This window comes from Marmota marmota, unplaced genomic scaffold (genome assembly GCF_001458135.2).
Source record: "Marmota marmota marmota unplaced genomic scaffold, marMar, whole genome shotgun sequence".
NCBI lineage: Eukaryota > Metazoa > Chordata > Mammalia > Rodentia > Sciuridae > Marmota > Marmota marmota.
Window position 1 is genome coordinate 15,468,532 of NW_026000101.1, and position 7,638 is coordinate 15,476,169.

The window sequence follows — 7,638 nt, forward strand, 5'->3', positions numbered from 1 at the left end:
ATTTTTAAACTGTTTTACCCAATTAATTTTTATTATCAGTTAATTATGTATTAACATTTAAAGAAAATGAGTATTTGCCCTGTTACTTAAACTAAATCATTAACTATGCATTTATTCCTCTTTTAAAATGGACATCCGTTATCTTCTACAGATGGAGAACTGTGTTCAGAGCCATCTGAGCCTCTGAAACAGACTCTGGCACAGGGGCACCCTCTTGGGTTTTGGGGGTGGGACTTGTGCAGGGCTGGGAGGCTCCTGGAAGTGAGGCCTTGGGCTTGGGTGGGTGAGCCACTGCCCTAAGGACCAGTCTGGTAACTTTGGGGGCAAGGGAGGAGGGAGCCACCAAGCACCAGATGCAAAAGGATACACAGAGGTCAAGATGCACCCGAGGACTCTGCTTAGAAATGAACTTCCTCTCGCCATCTCTGGGCCTTCAGTGCAGTCCCTGTGGAGCCCAGAGGCACTCACCGTGTGTGGCCGTGGCCGGTGCAGGTGGAAGCAGCTTCCCTCATTCCTTGGGTTTTCAGTAGGACTTATGTTGTCAACAAGGCCCTTCCTGGCCTGTCACACAGTGAGCCTGAAAACTAATCAGAGGTTGCCCCAAATCGCCAGTCACATGGTGAGGACAGGCTCAGGCCGAGGCTGCTGTACCAGGTGACTGCCATCCTAGCACCTGGACCCATAGTTGGTGGGGTGGGATGGCAGCTGTCCCCCGGGCATTCCCTGAGGGTGGAGATGCCCTGTGTCTATCTACACCCAGGGTCAGTACACTGAGGCCTGAGGGCCAAAGCTGCCCAATACCCATTTTGATGGCCTAGGAGCTGAGAAAGATTTCTGCAGTTTTAAATGGTTGGAAAAATCGAAAGGAGAATGATATTTTGAGATACGTGAAAATTATAAGGAACATCAGTGTTTTTGTTTTTGTTTTTTTGGCATGGGGTATTGAACCCAGGGGTGCTTAACCACTGAGCCACATCCCCAGCCTTTTTTTTTTTTTTTTGTATTTTATTTAGAGACAGTGTATCGCTGAGTTGCTTAGGACCTTGGTAAGTTGCTGAGGCTGGCTTTGAACTTGTGATCCTCCTGCCTCAGCTTCCTAAGCCTTCAGGAAATAAAGTTTTGTTGGAACACAGTCACACACATTCCTTTAGCATTAACAGCCTTGCCTGGGACTGCTTTTGCCTTGTGACAGTGGAGTTGAGTAGGTGTGGCAGAGGCTGTGTGGCCTGCAAAGCCCCAAACAGTCACCATCTGGTCCTTGACAGAAAGGTTTGCCAGGACTTTTCTGTGTGGCAGTTACAAGGGGGATTTTCTTAACAACAAACTACTTGGGACATCCCACCTGTTTGTTGCAGTGAGATCTGGTACTGTCCTGGTTGAGTATGGGGAAAACAGAAATCAAACCTGGTCCCTACCCCAAAGGTATCTCCCAGGTGGATGGGGAGAAGTCATGGGGCACAGGCCTGCAAACTGTAATACAGAGTGTGCTCACCAGTTTTGCCTGACTGTAACAAGTACCTGAGATAACTGACTTAAAGAGAGGAAAGGTTTTGTTTTAATCACAGGTTTGGAGGTTTCAGGGCAGGATCTGTTGGTCCTGTGGTTTTGAGGCCTGTGGTAAGGCATCCTGGCAGAAAAAAGGCACTTACCTCATGGTCCAGAAACAAGAGAGAGAGAAGACAGTGGGGTCCCAGACTCACCCCCAATGATCTAAAGAGCTCCCACCTTCTGGAGGCTCCACCCCTGCCCCAGCACCACTCTGGAGAGCAGATTTCTAATGCTTGGCCTTTGGAGGACATTTAAGACCCAAACTATCAGGGCTGGGGTGTAGCTCAGGGTTGGAGGGTATGCCGAGCATTCATGAGGAACTGGGTTTGATCCCCACCACTGGGGAAAAAATTAAAGATCCAAACTAGTTTTCTTCTTTCCTGGAGTTAGGCAAGACCATGGTGGGCAGCCAGATACACACCCGGCTGGCAAGAAGACGCTCCCCATCCAGAGGAACAGATTCTCAGAGAACCAGGGATGGAGGGCGGAGTCCTCATGACTGACAGCCTCATGGCCGGGAGGAGTGGTTCTCCCAAGGAAACTTGCAAACAAAACCTGTACCTTCCCCACAAAAAAGTAAGACAGACCCTTTCCAGGAAGACTAAGCAGGAAAGGGCTATGAGCTGCTGGAAATTTTACTCCCAGAGCCTCTGCAATGCAGGACGCCATCGTGAGCAGTGTCCCCAGAGCTGGGCTATGGGCAACGCGGCTCCTTCCGTGTCTGTGAGGACTGTTGACCTCTGACCCCAGATGGGGAAGAGAAAGGAGGCAACCCCCTCTGCACCCCTTCTTTAGCCCCCGCAGCACTCAAAGGGGGCTTGGAGCCCATTCATTCCATCCATGAAGCTCTTTAAAAAGGGCAAGAGCTCCACAGCACCTTTCTTTTAAAAGCTCCTTGTCTCAGCCACAAAACTTTGGGAGTTGAATTTGTGAAGTGCTTTTAACAGACAATGAACACAGAGCAAGATCGCGAGTACCTGCTGGGATTACAAGACGAGACACTGAACACAGACCAGCAGTCGTGGACTGCCCGCCATGGCTGTGCCCGCCTGGGCCTGGTGAGCAGATCTGACATCGCCCTGCGCCTGCCAGCTGGCAGCCCCTCCTGCTGTGCTCTGCTCTGCCCGTGACTCACTTCCTGGGGGTGGTGACCCACTTCCTGGAGGTGGTGACCCACTTCCTGGAGGTGGAGCACTGCTAAGCAGGTGTGCTCTGTGGTTTTCCTATGTGTTTAAAAATACCTTTAAGATCATCACAGACACCTCGTGGTCATCCAGACCCGAGTGACATCACTTGGGAAAGCCTGCTGTAGTCCAACCCTCTGGTTTTATAGATGGAGAAATGGAGGCCCAGAGGTGGAAAGCAACTCTAGACATGATTCCAACAGACAAGACCAAGAGGGGGCCCGGGAATCCTGGCCTGACACATTTGAGTTTGGCCAGGTGAGGAACTTAGGGAAGGAATCGGCAGGGGGTGCTGCTGCTAAGGGGCCCGAGGGACGCTTGGGCTCTGACTGCTACTTAATCTTGGTTAATCTTGGTTTTGATTCACAGTGGGGAACACTGCTTCCCTCACCCCCAAGTTTAAGGTTTTACCAAGTTGTTTACCTCCGTGTTATTAGAGAAAAAAATGTAAACAAATTAAATATGGCATTTACCCATTTAATGGTAACCTACAAAAGATGGGGCCTCTGTGCAAAACTCAGTTGCTATAAAAAAATGCAGCTATGAAAACTAGAGTTATGGGGATTGGTGGCAGGAATGGATGCTGGAGTTACCGGCCTCCAGTATCCATGCTCTTCATCCTGAAGTTGGTAGCGCCTCCATCTTTGACTCTGGACTGGTTTGAGGACTTGCTGACCAAGATAATGTGATGGAGGGTGAGATAAGTGGAACAGTCCCCTGTGTTCCGGGACACAACCAGCCAGACACAAGACGTGAAGGAGGCCATCATATTCCAACTGGCTGACCTACCACGGACAACAGATCCCTAAGGACCCTGGTCAAGACCAGCTAAGCCTAGCCTGGCCCAGGAGAACTGCCCACCTCACCCACAGGCTCATGAGCAATAATAAAAATTGTTGTTTAAAACCACTGAAAGCCTGGTGTGGTGGTGCATGCCTATAATCCCAGCAGCTTGGGAGGCCGAGGCAGGAGGATCGCAAATTCAAACCCAGCCTTAGGAACTTAGTGAGGCCCTAAGCAAGTTAGCTGAGTGGTAAAGTGCCCCTCGGTTCAATCCCTGGTACCAAAAATAAATAAATAAAACCACTAAATTTTGAGTTGGACTGTTAAGCTGCGATATCTGATGGATATAGAGATATTATTGAGCAGGGCAAGGGACACCTTTGGGAAAAGCAGAATAAAAATGTCCATGAGTGGCATGATCTCCATCATGGGATATGGAGATATACCCTGAGTACCTACACCTGCACATACTGATGGAAAATCCTGAGGGAACACCCCAAATTGCTCAGTGATGGTATGAAGGGGTGGGTGCTGGGGATGGAACCCGGGGCCTCCAGCATGCTAGGCAAGTGCTCTACCATGGAGCTACATCCCCAGCCCTCTTTTTTTTCTCTTTTCCAAATTTCTTGTGATGTTCTTATGTTACTTTTATAAAAATGCCATTTCTTGGGATTTTCTTGCTAGTGGTAATGATGAGCTCATCATTCGTGTCACCAGCACAACAAACCCCTATTGTGGCTGAAGACCACCTGTTGACACAAGGCAAAAAAAATACTATTAGTTTACACTTTGCAGAAAAGAAACAAGCTAAGGTGACCATCTCTTCCCTGGTCTGAAGTATTGGGGGCACCAATAAATTCAATAATTTGTTTGAATTTCCTCCGGACTACTTTGCTGGCCTGGCTAAGGGAGGCCAATCTCCCACCCAATCCTCCTCTGAATCAATTCTCCCCCTTCCATCTCAGCACGTGCACATGCCCCAAATCTCATAGGCCCAGCTGTAATCTTCCTGCTCCTCTGGGAAGTGGCTCTGGTCTCCCTAGGTGAAGAGGACCTGCCCATTCTGAGCTTCCAGACAATTCCTTGGACCACACTCAAGTCTCCTTCTTATTGTGTGATCTTCATGCCAAAAGTCATCTCTTTGTCCAAATTTTGAAGACAAGACTTCATTTTGGTTTTCCCTACTTCGACTGTGGGGGCTGGAACAAGACCAGGAATAAAGGAAATATCCAACTATGGTGGTGTTTTAGTTTGTTTTCTGTTGCTTTAACAGAATACCTGACACTGGGAATAAAAAAAAAAAAAAAGAGTTTAATTGGCTCACAGTTGTGGTGGCTGGGAAGTCCAACTAGATAATGCCAGCTCTGGTGAGGGCCCCCTGGCTACATCACAACATGGCAGAGAAGCAGAAAGGGAAATGGTAAGAAGGGTCAAGGGTCGGGGGTGGCCTCACTCTATAATCCAGTCACTTGGGACCTAACCCACACTGAGAGACAGCATTAACCCACCCTGAGGGTGAACCCCTGTGATGTAATCACCTCCCCCCTGGTCCCACCTCTTAGAGGCTCTACCATCTCAACATCGTGCACCAGAGACGGAGCTTCCAGCACGTGAACCCTGGAGGGACAAGCCACCTCCAGTACTAGGACTCTCCTCTCCTGAGCCGAGTCCAGCAGACGCCAGCCTTTCTAGCCAGGCTGTGGACCAGGGCTGGGCCAGGCAGGCGAGCTCACCCTGAAGGCGACACTCCCAAGAGCCAAGCCTGCCCCTGCCTGGCCGGGACAGGGAGTATGTCCCCATCTGTGGTGGGCCCAGCTGTGAGTGGGATTCTGTGACAGTCATGCTTTCTGCCGGGCCATAGCCCTGGGTCTGGACCCTCCTGCAGTAGAAAGGCTGTTGAAGCCCTTCCTGGTGGGTGAAGCTCCGTGGGAGGCCTGGGGACAGCTGCCTGGAGACCTGTTTCCAGAGGAGTGCGGGGCCTGCGTTGACCAGCACCACCTGCCCACCACGGAAGCTTCATTTTGTTTTATCTGTTGTTGTTGGTCATGATGTCCCTCCTGCCACCATATGCCATTCTGAGGGGTGGATTTAATAAGGTAAAAATGGCCCAGGCCAGTAGAGGCAGTAACCACCAAGAATGGAGGGGAAACAGAATTCAGATTGATATTTAAAAAAATATTATTTGATATTTTTTTTAAATATCAAAGGAACTGGGGCTGGGGATGTGGCTCAAGCGGTAGCGTGCTCGCCTGGCATGCATGCGGCCCGGGTTCGATCCTCAGCACCACATACAAAAAAAAAAAGATGTTGTGTCTGCCAAAAACTAAAATAAATAAATAAATAAATATTAAAAATTAAAAAAAATATATCAAAGGAACTGGTAAAGTGACAGAGAAAAGCAGGGTCTCAGACGAGACCTCATACACCAGCGTTCACAGCAGCATTATTCACGATGGCTAAAGGCAGAAATGACCCAGTGTCCCTCAAGAGATGACAGATAAACAAGATGTAGTACAAGCACTCGATAGAATATTAGTCAGCCTTTAAAAAGATGGGAAATCCTGCCACATGCTCCAACATGGATGAACCTTGAGGGCGTTATGCTAAGTGCAACGAACCTGTCCTAAAAGCACAAAGACTGTGTGATTCTACATAAATGAGGGACTGGAGTAGACAGATTCACTGAGAGAATGGAGGCTTCCAGAGGCTACAGGAGGGAGGGATGGGGTCTTAGTGTTCAGGGGGTCTAGAGTGACTCTTTGGGGAAAAAACCCTGGAAATTTATGGTGGTGATAGTTGCTCAGCCATGTGACTGTACTCACTAATGCTACTGAATTTCATGCTCAAAAATGACTAAGATGGAAATTTTTCTGTTAAGTATATTTCACAACAGCAATACGAAGAAAACTGCTCAGTAGTGAGGTGGCTGACTTGGGAAGCAGCGCCCTTCCCCTTGGTGGGGGTGTTCAGGGAAGCAGGATGCTTGCTGGATGGGGAGGGGGTGTGAGTGTGAGGGAGACGTGGGAGCATCATCCTGAGATTGGCAGCAGGATGGGGAATAACAAGATGGCCGACATATTTTAGCACTTACTGGGTTCCAGGGCCTGAGCTAAATGCTTTACATACATGATCACTTTTTCCCTTGGGGACAATGAGCCACGGTTCATATTATCCCAGGGGACTGGCAGGACACAGCCCCAAAGAGCATCAGTCATTACCAAAATTTCTTTCCAGGAAAGACATCTGCTCAGCACTGGGCAGGTGGTCAGCACATGGCCTTCAGTGACCAGACCTTCACGACAGCTCAGCTACAGAGATGTGTCCAGTCCAAGGTCACACCCTTCCCAGGACAGCCTACATCCGGTGTCTGACCTATGTCGGGGTACAAAGGCCTGGTCTTCTGTGCTCTGTGGAGCTCTACATTGGGGATGCTTTTGAAAGGCCATTCTAGCTTTGGGGCAGCCCCATGGGGTCAGCCCCAGCTGCTGTCACCTGGTTGACAGCTAGTCTGTTGCTTCTACACACACCGGCCTCTTCCCCTCCTTGCCCAGGTGCTGATCCCAAAGGTTCTCCACAAACATCCCTGCCAGGGTCTTGGGCCACCCCACCTGCATGGTTGGTGAAGGCCACTCAGATGGACAGCGCTGGGGCTGGGGCTGGGGAGGAGCAGTTGAGAAGCTCTGTCAATGCTGGAGAGGGCTGGTCAGCGCTTCGTGGTGACCCTGGCCTGATTCCCAGCACCCAGCGGGGCTGAGGACCCAGAGCCTCAGCACCCAGGGACTGTTGTGCCTCTGCTTCTGTCATCCTACTGCCCCTCAGTAAGAGCAGAACAGCAGCCCACGTTAATGGCCTCGTATACATTTAAATTGGGCGTGATCCTTTGGGAACTGTAATTTTATTCATGGAGATGGTGCCATCTCATTTGAATATAGAAAACTGTACTTAAGAGATAGGAAGACTTGGAGGGTGTCTTCTTTCTTTCTGCCTGTCTGGGTTGGTGGGCCTAGTCTGGCTGAGGGACATGTAGCCCATGTGCCAGAGGAACGTGCAGGTGCAAAAGTCATTTCAAACCAACAAAAAAAGCCAGACTGCAGCCAGAATTCTATCATGTGACTCAAACAAA